This window comes from Schistocerca serialis, chromosome 8 (assembly GCF_023864345.2).
Source record: "Schistocerca serialis cubense isolate TAMUIC-IGC-003099 chromosome 8, iqSchSeri2.2, whole genome shotgun sequence".
Taxonomy (NCBI): domain Eukaryota; kingdom Metazoa; phylum Arthropoda; class Insecta; order Orthoptera; family Acrididae; genus Schistocerca; species Schistocerca serialis.
Genome location: NC_064645.1, coordinates 537,576,894 through 537,598,189, shown reverse-complemented (window position 1 = coordinate 537,598,189; position 21,296 = coordinate 537,576,894).

The window sequence follows — 21,296 nt, the reverse complement described above, 5'->3', positions numbered from 1 at the left end:
GACAGAACTACACATCTTAGTTTTAGTGATGAAATATGCTAGAGATAAGGAATAGTTGTGTAATGAGTAATGAAGTGATTTTTTTTGCAGATGATAATGAATGCTGATGAATAATGATGAAGGATATGCTGTTATGAATAATGAAGTTTTTCTTTATAGGTGATGATAATAATGAAGTTATGATAATATGGATAATGAAGTGATTGATAATGAAGTTTTTCTTTACAGATGAGGATAATGTTGAAGTTATGTATTTATGCTATGTAGTTATTTAAGTATTTGTTGCAGTTTGCTTTGACAGCATGTGTTATATTGCATAGTAGGATGACGGAAAGTTTTGGAAAGGACAGCTATGGAACACATTTTTATACACATTTCACTACCTGTTAATTCGAAGTTCACTACTTTTCAGCATAGTATGTGTTTCTTCTTTCAGCTCAATAATCCATTTTGTATTTTTTTTCCAGGAGAAGCTTTTCATGATACTTACTAAACCTGTTACTTATTATACCTGTTCTAGTACTTGCATTTTTATTTTTTTTTACCCATTTGTGTCTATCATTTATAAATGTGATCACATATACTGCCTTGTTACATAACCTTGCTACAGCTGACTCATGACTAATGATGTTACCTATCCTCATTTGCAGCAATAGGTCAAAAGCAAATATTGTTATGCCTCAGCAATTAATTATCGATCCCAACGCAATGCATTGCTAACAAAAAAATGTATTACCAGTCCCACATAATGTCACTAGTTTATGATAATTCTGAATAATACTGATTAGCTCTGAATAGTATGTCACTTGAGTAATGACTTCTTAATGAGACAAAAAAAATATATATATATATAAAATAATGCTTTGTAACTGGCTAATAACTGCCACTGTTTATTGTAATGAGACTACTTATAATGCACATGATTATTAATGCTATGATTGTAATTAGCTGATTTTTAATAATGACTTCTTAATGATCTGAATAATACTGAATGAGGAACAATGTTTTATTGTAATGAGACTACTTATAATGCCCATGATTATTAATGCTATGACTGTAATTAACTGATTTTTAATAATGACTTCTTAATTATCTGAATAATACTGAATGATGAACAATGTTTTATTCTATTCAATACTTGCTGGCCACTGAGTGCCAATAATTAATGTCACTAAATGAATTACGTTATTAATTATGCCATTAATTAGCTCCTGTTTTCAATGATGATTTTTCATGTTTTGGCAAATGGCCAATGAGTGCCAATAATTTGTATAACTCAATGTATTATGCTAGGCCAATAATTGACTCTCCTTTTCAATGAAGAGATCTGATGAACATTATTCTGTCATACTAAATATGCTTTGTAACTGGCCAAGGACTGCCACTGTTTATTGTAATACGATTACCCATGATGCCAATAATTTAATTTTATGAACATTATTCTGTAATACTAAATACATGGTACAGAAATGTTCAATAACTAGGCTATGAATGCCGCAAACTACTACTGTAATTCTCAATATTATGTGACTTAATGTCCTTCACCTTATGAGCTAACTACCGTGAATTACTGCAATGTCCATTTGTCCTGTCCATCCTCATGATCATGGAGCACTATATTTGGTTTTTGCACTAATTCTACGTTGGTGTGCCTTGTAAGAGCGTGGTGTTGACACGACATGCTGTCCACCACCGTGAGCGATGAAGACGTTATTAAGGTCGCACTGTTTGGTGTATCTAGTGTACTGCCAAAATGAAAACATGGAACATTACTACGACAGTTCAGTGTCTTGGGTACGCTGATAAATTCTGATGGGAAAAGAACTTCAAATTGTGTCACTTGGTGTTGTACTTCTGTGGAAAGATATGGACTTTCAGAACAGCTGTGTGCAATCTAAAGTGCTACAACCATGATGCAATCCTTCCCTTTCCTATCCTAATAGTGAAAATCTTTTTTTTTGCTAACATCATTTATGTTCATGGGTTATACATTTTTTTTTCGATTCGCTGAACTCCAGTGCGAGTACACTTATGGCACTTGTCGACATGATTTTTTGCCATTATGTTTATTTGTTGTGAAAATGCTAAAGTAATTTTTTTGATTTGTTCTGAAGTACAGTATATGTGCACTCTTGTCTTTTATATTGTATATACATTTTTATTTTGATGATATGTTCTGAACTACAGTGCATGTGCACTTATGTTATGTGTTAATATGTTTTCTACTGAACTTCAGTGCCTGTGCACCTTTCTCATTTTTCAATATGATTTGTACTCATTCTGTATGTTCAATACTTCAGTGCGTATGCACTTATGTCATTTGTTACTCATTGTATATACATTTCGTCATTTGCTGATATGTTCTCAACTCCAGTGCGAGTACACTCATGTCACTTGTCAACATGATTTTCTGCCATTCTGTTTATTTGTTCTGAAAATGCTAAAGAATTTTTTCAGTGCGTGTGCACTTTGTTATCTGTCAAATACTTTGTATATACAGTTTTCTGATTTGCTACTATGTTTTGTACTCATATCTTGTCTTTGTCTGATATATTTTGTACTTGGTGCGTGTGCACTACATTTAATTTATGTACTACATTTGAATATTCCGTAAATTGTAAAAATTTCTTGCGGTGGCAAGTCCAAATGACTCACCATCGCTGCCAAATTTTTGCCCCCCCAGTGGAGGATTATGAAACACGTATGTAACGTAGCAGCGATGGTGAGGCATGATAAAATCTTTGACCAGAGAGCCTTTTATCGTGGTTAGTCTGCGCTTGACCGCGCGAGTGTTACGAGCAGTACTCTGTCAGTGCTCTAGTAGTCGTCGTACAGAATATTCAAATGTAGTACATAAATTAAATGTAGTGCACACGCACCAAGTACAACATATATCAGACAAAGACAAGATATGAGTACAAAACATAGTAGCAAATCAGAAAACTGTATATACAAAGTATTTGACAGATAACAAAGTGCACACGCACTGAAAAAATTCTTTAGCATTTTCAGAACAAATAAACAGAATGGCAGAAAATCATGTTGACAAGTGACATGAGTGTACTCGCACTCTGTCGGTAGCAGTAGCTCAGTGCAGTTGCGTCCAGTACTCTGTCAGTAGTCGGTCGGTAGTAGTCGTGCAGTACAGTTGCGAGCAGTCTGTCAGTGGGCAGTCTGTGAGCAGTGCAGTATGTCGGTAGTAGCAGTCGAATGCAGTTGTGTGTGAGGAGTCGGCGGGCGTCGACATGGCATTCTGGTCAAGATACAGGACGAGGTATATTATTTTTAAATGCGCTCAGCTAATAATGTAAATTAACTGTAACTAATTTGTACAATAATCGCCCCAATAATAATTTTGATTTCAAAGCAATTTTTTTAAAAGAACCTTTTAATTGAACTAACGATCTCCTTCCATTTCCTTTAAAGAAAAGTTTCAGTTAAATTTCAAAAAAAAAAATATAAAAAAAATAATACTTGCAATGCATTTCCTCCAAGCCGTGGCCAACAATAAGAGCAGAACTTTGACATGCAGTTTCGAATGAGGTAAGAAATTAATTCTGATTTTTTGCACAGGGCCAAAGACCGATATTTCGGTTTAATTGAATTTTCATTGTCACTGAAGTTTCATTAGCACTGAATTGTTTTTCATCATTTTCGTGACAGCTTATACTTTGAGTCAGATTGCGATTCTCATATTTTATTGTTGTCATTAAATTCAATTGCTAGGGAGGTTACGCTTGGCTCCCATTTCTATTAAAATAATATCTTTATAAATTTTTGTGGAAAGGTTACACTTAGCACAATGTCCATTAACATTTAAAGTAATATCTTTTTAAAAATTTTTGTGGGGAGTTTACAACTTTACTTATTGAATGGCCCTCGCACAATTTTGCGTTGTGTGAAGTTTACAGTTTGACTTTCTATGCATTTAGAGCAAACTGCCAATCTTCGCACTAATTTGACATTTAATCAAAATCTGACTGAATACTTTTTTTTGCGACTTGTTTCAGACAGTACTTCACATAGGTAACTGAACCCAGCTGTCCACGATTACACAAATAATTATGGTTAGTACAAACATTCTCATTTGATTTCTGTTCCGCACAACAGTTATTGGACTCTATACGTGCTGGTTGCTGGCATATTTTGAGTCAGCAACTGTATGAATCCCTTACCGCACCTCCTACAGGCAGTGGTTGGTATGCTGAGTCCGGCATAGCTCGCAGGCTAGGAGAAGTGAGCACAAGAAATGTAATCGCACTTGCGAATATGATCAGACTCTAGCTGCTCATTGTGCTGGTGATGCGGAACCGGATATCCCGCTTTATGCGAGCGGTCGCCTAACCACCCTCAGCCATTTGATGACGCCTCCAGGCCGACCTGAACTTCCGCATGTCTGTGTTCTGTACTCGCACTGTTACTGTAATTCCCGCAAAGGAAAACTTAGGATTATTTTCTTGGCTCGAAATACTACATTGCAGTGCCTGTCTTTTTACGATGCACTCTGTTGTGTTCTTCAGATGCTCATGGATGTCACAGGCCGTAGGCAAACAGTGACATGTGGGAGTTGGTTCGGTCCTGGGGGCGTCACCGGATGGCTGAGGCGATTACGGCAACCTCTCGAGTAATGTGTTGAGATCCGGGTTCGCGGCCCGATCCGGCACAAAATTTTCATTGTCACCAGTGCGTTGTGCAACTGGAGTCTGATAGTATTTGCAATTTCGAATACATTTGTTGTATTTATACAGCTGTCGATCGCAGCAGTGCCTGTTCCTTCAGGTATGCTTGCATATCTGAAACACATTGCGGAATACATCATAAAAACACAGGTGCTGCAATGTAGTATAGTAGAGGCAGCGAGTCTAGTGGGTCCAGGCAGTGGCGCGTACAGACAGGAGTTGCGCTTCTAAATAAGAGAGAGTTACCCAAGACTTTTCCACGGTGGTGCTTGAAGTTCTCTATCGAAGTAACGAAATTTGGATGGGTGATCACAAGAGCGACAGTAATGACTGCAACGGTTGTTTAAGAAATGTGGGGAACGCTATGGGTTCAGCAACAGTGAATTACACTGTCCAGTGACATCAATGTCATCACCTGTCAAAAGGCTGAACAAGCACCTTCTGCATTGCGGACCGCGTGCAGGTAGATAGTCAATGAAGTACTGGCAGGTACCGAAACGGATGTGGAGCCATGCCAACTGCATTGCTGTCGCTATCTGCGCTAGGTTTCTCGATTGAGGATCCATGACACTAACAGCCCGATCTAGGTAGTCTCACAGATTCTCAATAGGGTTTAAGTGCGGGAAGTTTGGTGACCATTGAAGTACGGTAATCTCATCCTAGTGCTCTTCGAACCATGCACGTGCACAGCGAACTGTGTGAAACATTACATTGTCCTGCTGGTAGATTTCATCGTGCTTAGGAAAAACAAACTGCATGTAGAGTTGGACGTGATTTCCAAGGATAGATGCATACCTGCGTTGATCCATTGTGCCTTCCAGAATGATGGGATCTCCCAGGAAATGCCACGACATCATTCCCCAGACCGATATGTTCCTTCCTCCGGCTTGGGCCCTTCTGACAAATGTTGCAGGGTGCTTGTGATGTGTCTGGAAAGGGCACCTCTCGACATTCAGTGATTGTCTAGTTGTGGTACTGGAGAGTAGTCGAGATGGGTCCCCGTAACAGCTGCCTAATAAGCAGGCCTACACACCAACGTTCGCTGAATGGTCGTTGAGGAGACACTTGTTAGCCCCTTGGTTCATCTGGGCAGTCAGTTGCTCAACAGTTAAACGTATTGTAGTGGCAACGTCTGCCACTGAATGTATCAGGATGGCCAATTGTAGCGGGAAGAGGTAGGAGGCACCGTATTAAAACTCAGCGGGAACTTTCCAAGTGATATATTGTTTTCAACTATGGTGCCCTCGTTCCTCACAATGCTGAGGAAACACCCCAGCGACCTGTGCAACACAATGCTGTGTCTTGCCGGCCTTGGACAGCTGCGGAATTGTGACGGCGTCAGGATGCGCCGACAGTTGGCTCATCGGTCTGTGTCCCAGCCGACTCAGCGCTGCTCAGTGTAAGCCACAGGCAGCCAGCTGCTGCTTCTTCTCGCCCGTGTGGCTGAGATCGCGGCGACGACAAGCGCCCGTGATCCGGAGTCCAAATCTGCGGCCCTCGTCTCAGGATGCCTCCGGCGTGTGTTGGAAGCCATGACGATGGCCCATGGTAACGAGCTGTGGAGTGGCCCGCCGCTGTCTGGCTGGCTACGTACCAACGTCGGCCTCAGGGGGTCGAACCAACGACCTGCTGCAGACTGGAATGCTGGCACCCCATCTGCTGCTGTGTGTAGCCAGTGGTGTGACATGCCCTGCCGCCCAGGAAAGCTGCCACACTTCAATGAATCTCGTTGAAAAACGGCACCTATTTATACTCGACTGTGAGCCTCTGTTGTGCCAAGCGCGCTGCTACATGTCACGTACTCATAACATTCTTGGTTCGCCAGTGGGCCTCTTCTGCCTGCGACTTGAGATATGCAAAACAGCTACGTATTCTCTTTCAGCAATTTGACGGCCCTGTGGCCTCTATTCTACTTCGCAACTCTTGGTATGCATAACTCACTGTAATCTGGCCCACACCTGGCTGTAACTTGTGCTCAGAATATTGCACAAAACTAACTGTCCCTATCCTAAACGGTGGTGCTGCTACAGTATTTTTGCCCTTACACGTCACCATAGCCGTCGTTTACTCCTTTCATCTACGGCCCCTGGTGCGCCACAGATGCTTTGGCGCTGGTTTCGGATAGCGCCATTTATCCTTGCACTGTATAGTTTAACCACGGCGGGACGCTGACAATTTAAAAACTTAGCCGTTTCGGAAATGGTTCCATCCTTGTCCCCAAAATCGAGTTTTCATGCCTTTTTGGACCAGATATATCTCTCCCTTTCCGCAATACGACAACGACTGCACCGTTTCTCTGCGTTCCCCCGGCATGGTTTATACACCCTCCTCTGCTAATGATGCCACCTGCCATCTGTGAGTGGTTATTGGGCACTGGCGTCAAACATTGGCGGCGGTCAGATAAATTTGACTGGACCGGGTATAAGGTACTGTATTGTGACGGCACTCTGCTTTCTTTTGGTGTGAACTGCAACGGAATTGTACTTTGGAAAACGGATGTTGACTGAAGTTACATTCATGCTACGGGTAGTAATATGTCCTATCGTATTGATCTCGTAATTTGGAGTTTACTTCATCACCCTCCTTTGGAATATACAATGGAACCCAAGGATTATTTAGGCATCGTGGCTATACTGTGTTGTACCTTCGAAGTGAACAGCTAGTACGTCATTTGAGTTTAACTAATATACGCTCCCTTGGACGAACTCTAACATGAACATTTTATTGGGTAGTGTTGATTAGCTGAGAGCGAACGGGTTTGTTTGACAAACAAAGGAAAGCGGCCAGGTAGTTTCAGCAAAGCTACTGTACATAATTAGTAAATTATTAGCTTAAGTGGGTTTAATTACTAACACAACGTGTAAGTCACATCAGCTGCGAACATCATAATTCGTTTCCTGTGAGGGTTAATGTTATTTTATGAGATATTGACAGGAGTTTTTTTTCAGATCCTGTCTAACGTTAATCTGCCTCCCCTTGTTAATAGATAAACTTAATTAGACCATGCCCGGGGCTCTAAATCTGCTCGAATTGGTTAATGCCTAGACCACGTTTGAGTCGCAGAAACGTGTCAAGATCTACCCTCGTTCTGAAAGATTTTGGAAGCTTTAAGATTTAGTAAATTTATTTCTCAATAACAAATTTTAATTTCTCTTACAATGACAAAAATATCAACTTTCATAAAAACTACCTTTGCTTTTATTTGATCAAGGTATTGCGTTTTTACGGAAACTGCATCCAAAGTTCTTCATTCATTGTGAGTGTGAAAAAAACAAACTAAGGTATTGTGATGTTCTTGGAAACGAAGTGTCTAATATAAGTAGAACCTGTGTGTGAATTGGCCCAGCCCACTACTCAATTCCTCCTAGTTGTATTGCTTTATAGTATTGATAGTGGGTTGGTTTAGTGTTTGGGTGTCAAATGTCAGAGACATGCAACCGCAGAATGTTAAAAATTATGATAAAGCACTAGTCTGAGAAGAATTACGAAGATTAAATACAGAAAGAAGCCTAACGCTTGCAAGAAGAAAGACAAGTGGTGTTTCATCACATAAAAACAATCATTGGACCTGAAAAAGTTAAAGAGAGGATAAATTGAATAAGGAGATCGATATGTTGGCTATAAATCACTGTGAACTGGCAAAACTGGAAAATACATGCCAGCCACTGTCCGGAGCGGTCTAATGTGCAATAAGCACATAAAGCTAATTCTAGAGAAAACAAATATCAGGCTGATGTTCATTGGATGAATATTAAGGAAATGTAATTCATTCGTGAATGGAGTGACATATAAAACACAGTAACGTCTGTTCTTGAGAACTGCTCTCAGTCTGAGACCGTTATCATGCTGAATTGAAAGAAGAGATAGGAAACATTCTAAGAACAACACTTGTTTTCACTTGGTCGTTCAGTAATAGCGAGAACAGTACGGAGATTGTCAGAAAACTGTTTACTGCTGAAATTCCGAGAGTATACTTTCCAAGAGGAAGACAATATATTTCTTCCTCCCACAAACGTTTCGTGGAATAATAGCGACGAGAAAATCAGAGGCTCTCGAGCTCTTCTTCCTACACACGATTCTCGAATGGAACAGAAGGGGCGGGAGGTAGGTGGAGAATGTTGTGATACCACCATTACACCTCATTAACATATTTTGCCTAGAACGCGAGAAAAATTCTCGTTCAACGTAACATGGGTCTATCCAGTCTTGTGTGGCAATAGAAGACAAGAAAAGGAAAGCTGAAGTTTTAAGTTTCGTGTTTAAAAAATGATGCAAGCAGGAGAACCGTATAAACTTACCGTCTTTTGACTGTCGCACAGAGTCCCGTAAGGAGGACGTAGTAACAGACATCCCTGGGCGTAGAGAAGCAACTGAAAGAGTTGAAAGGAAATAAGTTTCCAGGTCCGAATGGAATCACTGTTTGGTTTTATAAGGAGTACGCTGCGGCACTAGGTCATTACTTAGCTCGCATTTATCACGAATCACTCCCACAGAGCAAAGTTCTTTATTTAGCTTGCATTTATCACGAATTATTCCCACAGCGCAAAGTCCCGAGAGACTGGAAAAAAGTGCAGGTGACTCCTGTATATGAGTAGTGTATAGGAACGAACCCGCGAAATTACATACCAGTATCCTAAACACTGGCTTTCTGCATAATTCTTCACAGTTTGGATATAATAAATTTCCATGAGAACGAAAAGTTTATGTCTACGAATCAGGGGGACTGAAGAAGCATCGCTTGTGCGAAGCTCAGATTGTTCTATTCTCACATGATATCCTGCGAATCATGCATGAAGGGCAACATGCAGATTCCATATTTCTAGATTTCCTGAAAATGTTTCGCACCATGCGCCACAGCAGACTGTTAACGAAGGTCCAAGAATACGGATTAGGTTCCCAGATATGTGATTGGCTTCAAGACTTCTTAAGCGACTAGCAGTAGTACCAATATTTTTCACTGAAAGCAACAGAATTATAAAAATTCTAGAAAACAAAAGCTCATGTGGTTTTGATGGAATTTCAAACAAAATTCTGAAAAGCTGCTCTAAATAAATAATGTCCTCAGTGACACATGTAATGCGTCACTGGTACAGGGAATTTTTCAGACAGATTAAAATATGCAATTGTTAAACCGCTTGATAAGACAGGTGCCAAGAAAGACGTGAATAATCACGGTCCAGTTTCCTTGCTGCCATATTTTCCAAAATATTTGAAAAAGTAAAGTACTCTGCAGTAAACTCACGTTTAAGTGGGAACAATTGACTTACATATCAGAGATTGGATTCCAGGAAGGTTGCTCGACTGACATGGGTAGGCCACGACGGTGAGTCGGCCATTAAAACAACACAATGTGCGAGTGGTGAGGTGCACTACCGAGGCAATTCCGAAAAAATCGCAAGAGAAAGTTTACGCATTTATTATGTAACTGTGCTTAGGTGATGGACATTAGAGGTCATGGTAGTCATTTGTTTATCTTTCGAGGGTTGAAAATCGGACGAGTATGAAGCGACGTTTCGACTCCCGCTCACACTTAATTTTTAATCTTTATTTCTTTCATCACTACTCATATTAAATTTGCACGACGTTTAAGAGGTAATACAATTAATAAAAGACATGTATTTGCATGAAATTGTAGTGACTTTCGGGTTATTTCACTACTTACTAATTTTAATTATTAGAACAAACATTTGTAACTATCGACAAGTAAATGAAAATGTATGTTTGTCGTGACTTGCGAAATCCCTTACGCACATAATCTGGTAACATACCCGGAACTGCCGGCCGAAGTGGCACAGCTCCAGGCTGGGTGGAGACAAGGTGGGCAGGGGTCGAAATCCCACGCCTGGCCACGATGCCTCCCCCCCGCCTGTCGTTGTGCCGGTCCCTCACATGGACTTGGTACTAGGGTGGGATTATTTATTTCACTTTTTTGTTATTTTTTATATTCTCTTAAATTTCTTCTTTATTTTTGTTGTTATTTGTTTTCTGAAAAGAAAACCTGACAGACAAAAATTCCACAATTTCTGGACTCAAAAGGAAACAATTTTTTTTCTCTAGGAAGAACACAATGACCAGGCTTCAGTAAAAAGGTTATGGTTTTGCAAATAAAACACAATAATATTGATGCCTCTGCACTTCCAGTATGCATTCTCCATATATTGGCAAAAAACAACCGACTACATAGTGGGCATAGTGTCCGAGAAGCCATCCGCTCGAATTAATCTTGGTCTGAGGAAAAACGGAAAAGTATGGACACAGAAGAAGATCAACTGACAAAGATCGGGTAAGGAAAGCCAGCTGTCGGCGATTCCAGTGCCAGTGTTCTCGTCCGCAAAAGACAAATCTGTGTGGTAATGTATCAGGTTGATGACATGTGCCGCAAAGACCAGTCTGACTAAGACCAATGCGAGGAGGCGTCCGCTAGTCGGGATCAGATTGTGAATGACCGAACACACCACGATGAGGTGACTACCATAGGAAGGATAGGAAGACTAACGTGAAACCACACTATTTTCCAGCATCCCAGTGAGGCGGCCATTTCAACTGGGGAGAGGGATGAATATACTCCCCAACGAGAGAGCAAGGATCTGGTGTAAGGTGTGTCACTGGTAAAATATCAGCTCCCAGAAGAGTTATTATAATATAAAATTCACGTACGTGACGCAACTTAGAGCTGATCCGGCCATCATCGACAGGCGGAGTCAGACTGGTCGGTCGATGACACGTAAACAAGCGAAATGCAATAGAGTAAGTTGCTCGAGTACATGTTAAAACAGCACGCCTTATAAACAATACCGAAGCCTTCACTTTGATATTGGGAAGTACAAACCCTCAAAGCGGACGGGGCCGTGCAACCGCTTCACACCAAAGTCGAAAAATATGAGTTTTCCAAAGGAAACGACCAGACATTTGTATCAATTTGCGCACCATCACCACAGGGAGTGGGAAAATCTGTGCAACATAATACACTTTGTTGAAAATGTTGCAATCGAAGATCCGCACTTTGTGAAGACGACTAAGGGAAAAGCGTTCGTGCTCACGAATTGCCCCCTGAATTCGATTCGTCACCCCCCACCACGTGAGTGCAGCCATTTTCATCAGACAACGATCCACGGTAATTCCCAACGATATGTGGCTAGCGACAACCGTTGCCCATGGAATGACAACGTGTTGATAACCCTGCAGTGGTAATAGGGTACATTTCCTTTCACTAACGCTGGCCCCAGAGATAGAACAAAAGGAACCCACTTTGTCCGGCCAGCCAGAGTGGCCGAGCGGTTCTAGGCGCTACAGTCTGGAACCGCGCGACCCCTACGGTCGCAGGTTCGAATCCTGCCTCGGGCATGGATGTGTGTGATGTCCTTAGGTTAGTCAGGTTTAAGTGGTTCTAAGTTCTAGGAGACTGATGTACTCATAAGTACGGTGATTCAGAGGTTCTAAGGACGAGACAAAAAGCGACATGGAGATGTGGCTCCACTGAGGTAAGCCCTGTCAAATGGTGATCTGGGGAGTAAGTTGTCCACTCACTACGACAGATGCGTGAATACGAGTAAAATGATTGGATAATACCTGACACGCTGTATGTTTGAGACTGGTCGCCTTTAGCACCTGCATCAAGAAACCGTGACCCACCTTGTCAAATGCCTTATTAAAATCAATAAAAAGCAAGACTCCAGAGACAGAAGTCGCTGCAGCCACCGAGACACCCGGCATTCGATGACAAAAGTCAGAATCGCGCACCTAGGCGCACAGCTTTAGTGGACGGCAAGAATTTCCTCTAGCATTATCGACAAACGGCTATTAACCACCCGGGCGACAGTTTTGTAATCGAAATTAAGTAGTGTGATCGGCTGGAATTTATCAGTGTCTAGACGTCGGGTTGTTTTCGGAATTAGAACGATTTTACCAACCTTGAAAGGATCAGGAATCAAACCCTCCGGATCACCTCATTTACCAGTGACCTAATGATATCAACTAAAAGAGGCCAAAAATGCACGTTAGATTCCTTAGGAATACGTTGAGTCTCGGCGATTTTGCGATTGTAAATCAACAATAAAATAATATCGCAAATAAACTCACTTAGAAAGTCATTATTTAATGCAGTAGTAACGACGCAATCGAGGAGAGGGACAATAGTATCAGTAGTAGGGTCATCGTAAACGTCGGTAAAGTAATTACAGATCGCTGTGGAAAAGTCACGTTGGGATGTCAGTATGCGACCACCGGTGTAAGACACGTGATACATGCTCGTTTGTGACACGTCCGCAACTGCATAATGTGATATAAGAAGGTCAGATCAACCTGTAGAAAGGAGCGAGATTCTGATCGTAACCTGAGTCCTTCCAGTTGTTGCCTCTCTGATGAAGTTTCGCTATAACACGGCGGACATCCATAATCCACAAGAGAACTTGTCTGAGGCCGTTATCAAGTTGACGCAAGACGGAATAATAAAACTCCGGGGTCCGACGGAGATCCCTCGCCTTCTCGGCGCCGTAACGCATTAGCGCTTTCCGGAGCAAAGGTCTGGCATGCTTTGACCACCATTCCGTAAGAGAAGGCTAACGGCCCTGCGAACGCAAGCTACGGGCCAAAATCTCTCGAACAGTAATCTGGTAATCTCGAGGGAAGGATCCTATAAGAGGGATGTGTTCAACATCCAGGGTAGGAGATACAGTTTTACTGGTTGCCGGACGTGATTTGACGTTATAGCTACGGCACAGTGATCAGTGAAACAAGCGGGTATCACGTCTGTCGCTAACAGCTGTCCACATAAAGGGTCAGAAAGAGAAAACCGATCGAGTCGGCTGCTTGAAGTAGCTAAAAAATGTGTATATCTGCCGAGAGTGGAATAGTGACAGATCCACACATCTCGTATGTTCGAAGAACGCACCAAATCATCTAGTCTTTTACTGAAATTAAAATTAGAGGTCTGATCCACAGGACGCAAAACAATTAAAATCTCCGCCTAACCTAAAGTTTCAGAGGAGTTTAACCAAATAAATAAATTATATTCTCTTTATAAAAGCGCACCCGATCTGTGGAACGTCCAGATCCTGAAGCGGCATAAAAAAGAATCGAAGTATGGTCACAAAAAACGCAGTCTATTCCTCGACCGTTATCAAGAACCTCGAAATTAGTCTGTGGTATTCCCCCTCTAAAACAACGCATCTACATCTACATTATTACTCTGCAATTCACATTTAAGTGCTTGGCAGAGGGTTCATCGAACCGCAATCATACTATCTCCCTACCATTCCACTCCCGAACAGCGCGCGGGAAAAACGAACACCTAAACTGTTCTATTCGAGCTCTGATTTCTCTTATTTTATTTTGAGGATCATTCCTACCTATGTAGGTTGGGCTCAACAAAATATTTTCGCATTCGGAAGAGAAAGTTGGTGACTGAAATTTCGTAAATAGATCTCGCCGTGACGAAAAAGTCTTTGCTTTAATGACTTCCACCCCAACAACGGTTCGCCTGCCCTTCAGAAACGTGGTTAGATACAATGGCTGTCACTTGGGGAACCAGATCCATTAAAGCTCGCCCCTTTTACGTTGTTCATAATTGGCTGGGGTAAAATACAGGGAGCGAAAGACTATTTACAATTTGTACAGAAACCAGATGGCAGTTATAAGAGTCGAGGGGCATGAAAGGGAAGCAGTGGTTGGGAAGGGAGTGAGACAGGGTTGTAGCCTCTCCCCGATGTTATTCAATCTGTATATTGAGCAAGCAGTAAAGGAAACAAAAGAAAAATTCGGAGTAGGTATTAAAATCCATGGAGAAGAAATAAAAACTTTGAGGTTCGCCGATGACATTGTAATTCTATCAGAGACAGCAAAAGACTTGGAAGAGCAGTTGAACGGAATGGATAGTGTCTTGAAAGGAGGATATAAGATGAACATCAACAAAAGCAAAACGAGGATAATGGAATGTGGTCGAATTAAGTCTGGTGATGCTGAGGGAATTAGATTAGGAAATGAGACATTTAAAGTAGTAAAGGAGTTTTGGTATTTGGGGAGCAAAATAACTGATGATGGTCGAAGTAGAGAGAATATAAAATGTAGACTGGCAATGGCAAGGAAAGCGTTTCTGAAGAAGAGGAATTTGTTAACATCGAGTATAGATTTAAGTGTCAGGAAGTCGTTTCTGAAAGTATTTGTATGGAGTGTAGCCATGTATGGAAGTGAAACCTGGACGATAAATAGTTTGGACAAGAGAGAATAGAAGCTTTCGAAATGTGGTGCTACAGAAGAATGCTGAAGATTAGATGGGTAGATCACATAACTAATGATGAAGTATTGAATAGAATTGGGGAGGAGTATGTGGCACAACTTGACAAAAAGAAGGGACCGGTTAGTAGGACCTGTACTGAGGCATAAAGGGGTCACAAATTTAGCATTGGAGGGCAGCGTGGAGGGTAAAAATCGTATAGGGAGACCAAGAGATGAATACACTAAGCAGATTCAGAAGGATGTGGGTTGCAGTAAGTACTGGGAGATGAAGAAGCCTGCATAGGATAGGGTAGCACGGAGATTTGCATCAAACCAGTCTCAGGACTGAAGACCACAACAACAACAGTTAAATTTTAAAATCGTGAAAAGGCCCCGGCAATTTGTGCGGCAGTGTCCACTCTCACTACATATAAAACAAGTCGCTCCTTGTCCGCACGGTATCCGCAGACCTGCAAATGGGAAAAAATATTCCGTTTGACTACCATATCCACAGGTCGACACCGCTATAAACTTGTAAACGAAGTTGGGCATACCAGCGTTCCCGCTGTATATTCCGTACATCCCCAAACGGAAGCAGGATGGTCGTGAGGAAATTGTCATCAACTACGGGCGGAAGGTTAAACACCCTAACATTCGTACATTCCACCTCCGTGTTCGCCAGGATAGACATGCTATGAGAGTCATTGCGATGAGTGAAAGGTACTTTCTTACCCGTGCTGCAAAAGGAAGCTGTCAACCTGGAGCGGGTGAAATAAAACACGTGTAAGTCGTTTGAACGTGTTCTGAAGTGACCTTGATCGTACCTACAAGCCAATCATGAATTTCTAACGAACTCAGCTGCACATGACGCGTGGACTGGTGAAAAAGCCGGCCTGTGTGACCGAGCAGTTCTAGGCGCTTCAGCCTGGATCTGAGTGACCGCTACACTCACAGGTTCGAATCCGGCCTCGGGCATGGATGTGTGTGATCTTCTTAGGTTAGTTAGGTTTAAGTAATTCTAAGTTCTAGTGGACTGATGACCTCAGATGTTAAGTCCCATAGTGCTCAGAGCCAATTGAACCATTTTTTGGACTGGTCAAAACTAAAACTGACGGTACCTGTGCGTTGAACGTTCCTGGGAGCCATGGACTGCACCAGGACGCAAGACAACGCCGCGTCAAAATGGAATCACATGCACGAGACGACGGGAGGCAAACAACGATGTTACGCTCACAATGACTCACAAGACACTGAAGACAAACAAGGAAGCTCTCGCAGCGCAACGATAGAGGCGGAGACAGGTGGAACCGCCTCGTTCGGCGTGCGAAGTGGGAATGTCCGCTTGACCATTATGAACTCTAACGTCCGGTACCTACACACAGATACATCAGGTACATAACAGATGCGTAAAACGTCTCTGGCGATTTTCTATGAATTGCCAGAGTAGTACATCTCCCCTTGTGAGAATGCTATTTACGAGCAGTACAAGCTTCATATAACAAAATATCTCCAGTTGCTGTTTTCTGCGGTCTTTGCGAGGAATACGATTGCATATATCACATTAATATCTGATAAAAAATTCAAGTTTTATGAAATTGATGGTTTTACACACCGCTGGTTTCAATGACATTTAACAAACAGAATGCAAACGCTGAACTGAACAATTCAGACAACGTCAAAAGGTTAGAAAATTTTATTGACTGCGGACAAATCACAAAGGGAGTCCAACAGCAATCAATTTTGGGGCCACTCCTGTTCCTTACATATGTTAATGATCTTCCACTTAATATTCAACAAGCAGAACTGGTACTTTTTGCAGTCCATAGTAGTGTCACAATAAATCCTACTAGGGAGAAAGCAACAGAAGGGTTGGTAAATGATATTTCCAAAGAATTATGAAGAGGTTCTCAGAGAATAGACTCAAATTATAGTTTGAAAAAAAAACTGTACAACAAATATACTCACAACTGGTGTAGCAAATGAGCAGGAGTCTGCAACTGCGTAGAATGCTCAAAATTTTTGGGTGTACATATTGATGAAAACTTGAACTTGAATTAGCACGCTACCGAGCTCAAATAATCAAGTTCTCCGCGGGTTTATCAAACTTGGGAACAAACGAATCAGCCTTCTGATATACACTACTGGCCATTAAAATTGATGCACCAAGAAGAAATTCAGATGATAAACGGGTATTCATTGGACAAATATATTATACTAGAACTGACATGTGACTACATTTTCACGCAATTTGGGTGCATAGATCCTGAGAAATCAGTACCCAGAACAAACACCTCTGGCCGTAATAACGGCATTGATACGCCTAGGCATTGAGTCAAACAGAGCTTGGATGGTGCGTACAGGCACAGCTGCCCATGCAGCTTCAACACGATAACACAGTTCATCAAGAGTAGTGACTGGCGTATTGTGACGAGCCAGTTGCTCGGCCACCATTGACCAGACGTTTTCAATTGGTGAGAGATCTGGAGAATGTGCTGGCCAGGGCAGCAGTCGAACATTTTCTGTATCCAGAAAGGCTCGTACAGGACCTGCAACATGCGGTCGTGCATTATCCTGCTGAAATTTAGGGTTTCGCAGGGATAGAATGAAGGGTAGAGCCACGGGTCGTAACACATGTGAAATGTAACGTCCGCTGCTCAAAGTGCCGTCAATGCGAACAAGAGGTGACCGAGACGTGTAATCAGTGACACCTCATACCAACACGCCGGGTGATACTCCAGTATGGCGATGACGAATACACGCTTCCAATGTGCGTTCACCGCAATGTCGCCAAACACGGATTCGATCATCATGATGCTGTAAACAGAACTTGGGTTCATCCGAAAAAATGACGTTTTGCCATTCGTGCATTCAGGTTCGTCGTTGAGTACACCATCGCAGACGCCCCTGTCAGTGATGCAGCGTCAAGGGTAACCGCAGCCATGGTCTCCGAGCTGATTGTCCATGCTGCTGCAAACGTCGTCGAGCTGTTCGTGCAGATGGTTGTTGTCTTGCAAACGGCCCCATCTGTTGACTCAGGGATCGAGACGTGGCTGCACGATCCGTTACAGCCATGCGGATAAGATGCCTGTCACCTCGACTGTTAGTGATACGAGGCCGTTGGGATCCAGCACGGCGTTCCATATTACCCTCTTGAACCCACCGATTCCATATTCTGCTAACAGTCATTGGATCTAGACCAACGCGAGCAGCAATGTCACGATACGATAAACCGCAATCGCGATAAGCTACAATCCGACCTTTATCAAAGTCGCAAACGTGATGGTACGCGTTTCTCCTCCTTACACGAGGCATCGCAACAACGTTTCACCAGGCAACGCCGGTCAACCGCTGTTTGTGTATGAGAAATCGGTTGGAAACGTTCCTCATGTCAGCACGTCGTAGGTGTCGCCACGGCGCCAACCTTGTGTGAAATGTCACACATTTGCATTTCACAGCATCTTCTTCCTGTCGGTTAAATTTCGCGTCTGCAGCACGTCATCTTCGTGGTGTAGCAATTTTAATGGCCGATAGTGTATTTTGCATATCTCCACGCAATAATGACTTACGGAATAGTTTTCTAGGGTAACTCATGACTAAGAAGGAAAGTTCTGATTGCATAAAAGCGACGGCTAAGAATTATATGCGGTGTTCACCGCTGGACGTCATGTTACTCTCTCTTCAAGGAGCTACTTATTTCAACGGTGCCGTCACAGTACGTATTTTCACTAATGAAATTCAGCAGAAATAATCTATAACAATTTGAGAAGAATAGTCATGTCTATACCAACAACACTAAGGGAAAAGGTGGTCCTTATTACCCATTGTTACAGCTGCCAGAGGCTGAGGAAAGAGTTCAATATGCAGCAACAAAATTTCTTTCCTCATTTGCTCAATAACGAAAAATTTTCGACAGGTAACAAAGCAGTTTTTAAATCGGACTTAAAATCATTTCTCCTGGACAAGTCCTCGCATTACACTGACGAATTTCTGCCTAAAAACTGGCAGCCAGAAAGAAAAGTTAAAACTTGTTTTTTAAGTGTAGTTGCATGGTTAGGACTAAAAAATTATGTGTTCATTAATGTTACCACTAATCAGTTATACGTACCCTGTAAACTGATTCGTGCACACCATTTCGATCAAAGAATCGGACAAGGATATCGTCAGGATTGCCCCATGGAAGTGTGATAGGACCGCTATTACTCTCCATATATAAATCGTCTAACGGACACGGGGGGGGGGGGGGGGTGGAGCAAAAATCTGCTGCTGTTTGCTGATGATGCTATAGTGTACGGGAGGGTTTCTCGTTGAGTGACTGTAGGAGGATACAATATGACTTAGACGAAATTCCTTTCGGTGTGATGATGGCAGCTGCCCTAAATGCAGAAAAATGTCAGTTAATGCTGATGATCAGGAAAAACATTCGCGCAATGGTCGGTTACAGCACACATAGTGTACTGATTAACACATTTAAGTCGATTAAACACCTACGCGTAACATTGCAAAGCGATTTTAAATGGAACGAGCACGTAAGGGTGATATTAGGGAAGGCGAATGGTAGACTTCGGTTTATTGGGAGAATTTTAGGAAAGTGTGATTCATCTATAACGGAGACAGAGTATATAACATTAGTACGACCCATTCTTGATTTTATCTGGAACGAATCACTAACTGAAGAAGGTCTTCAAGTTATGTAGGAATGTGGTATTTCGATAATAGCTGAAGTATTTAAATGTAACCTTAGGTAACTTAAATGGTAACACTGGTGCTGGGTACCGAACTAGACACCTTTCAAACACAAGAATCAAGTGTCTTCAGCATTCAGGCTACACACATTCCTCTTACCGCCTGGTAGCCAAATTTTTTTAAGAATACCACAATATACGTAAAATTTTTACTTCCAACATTTTTTCTGAAGCACTAACCGTCCTTCGTATCTACCACGAATTTCTAATGTAGCTCCTGCTAATTTTAATAGAAAGCCGCCTTTTTCGCTTATTGGTCTTGAAGCGTTCGCGTGAGCTGCAAGACTTTCCAATTACAAAATGTCTTTCATTGTTCCTATTAGGTGCAAAAATTTCCATTAGGGGCGAGGCAATTGCCTTGCACCCTCGGAATGGAACCTTAATGGAATTCCGTCACGTCCGCGACCCTTAACTAATTTGCGAGACTTCACCTTTTAAGGAATTTTGTCTCGATTAGCAGCTGCAATTGGAAGTTGGGAGCAAGGTGAAACAAAGACTGTCGGTAACTTCTGGGAAATACACATTGCAATGTTGAAGTTTACTAGAAGAACTATGCCTGCAAAACTTTTTGAAACATGTCCATCTATAATATGCACGTTGTCCATTTTTTATCTGTTACTATTTATGTAGTTACTAAGAAAACGTACTCCATCTTTGTGTTATTTGATAATTAAATTTTATAAGAACTGACCTCCGAAATTCGCTGTCTCTTTTACTGTCTATAGCGATAGTCAGAATATTAGGTTCCGTATACTCAATTACATAGCATCCCATTTAAACGAGAAGCATACATCTTTCTTAGAATGTTTTAAGCTGGAGCCTACTATATAATTTTAAACTAAGAATACTCACCATTCAACAAGATCCTAGTAGATCGGTTCTCTCAATGTAGGATCTATATGTTATGGTTCCTATCTGTGGCATGCTCTTTGGTCTACGCAATATTGAATATTAATGTATACTTAATTAGAATTTGTAAATAGTGTTCAGTAAATGTTAAGGTGACAAACCGTTACCTTGAAATAATACCACCATGTTTCTAAGCGAAAACATACAGAAGTACATACTACTGGATGCCTAGAAACGTGTATTTACAAATACAGACTTTGTATAACATTAACATAACATAAACTAAATGTCATGCTAAGATAAGAACTAGCTGATCGAGTAATAATTGGCCAGTCAAAAAATGCATACGTAAAACTGTTATCTGAGAGTACATTCACTCGTACAGAGGAACCAGGTAACAAGTAGACTACCTTATGAGCACAAGCACACTGCAACAATACTAACTCATAGTAATAATTAATCATAATTACTACCGATTTCATTACTTCATGCAGAGGTTCAAATCACACAATGCTCCTTCAATAATACATTTGTAAATTGGGTAATATTTTGCCATACGAAAATTTTAGTTTATGCTTTACGTAAATTAAAAACATGAAGTTCATTTTTCCCAATGTTGACGTTACGTATAGGACAGTTTAATCATTCATTTATACTCTCAGTTCTTATCTTTCGTACAAGCTTGAAGATTGTAGACGTGTGAAACGGTTTTATAAACTAATTGTTCTCGGTTTTTGTCTGGTAACTAGCACTTTGGCAGCGATTAAACAGGCCTGATACCAGAATAGCATTCTGTCGTTAGGTCATATGCAGA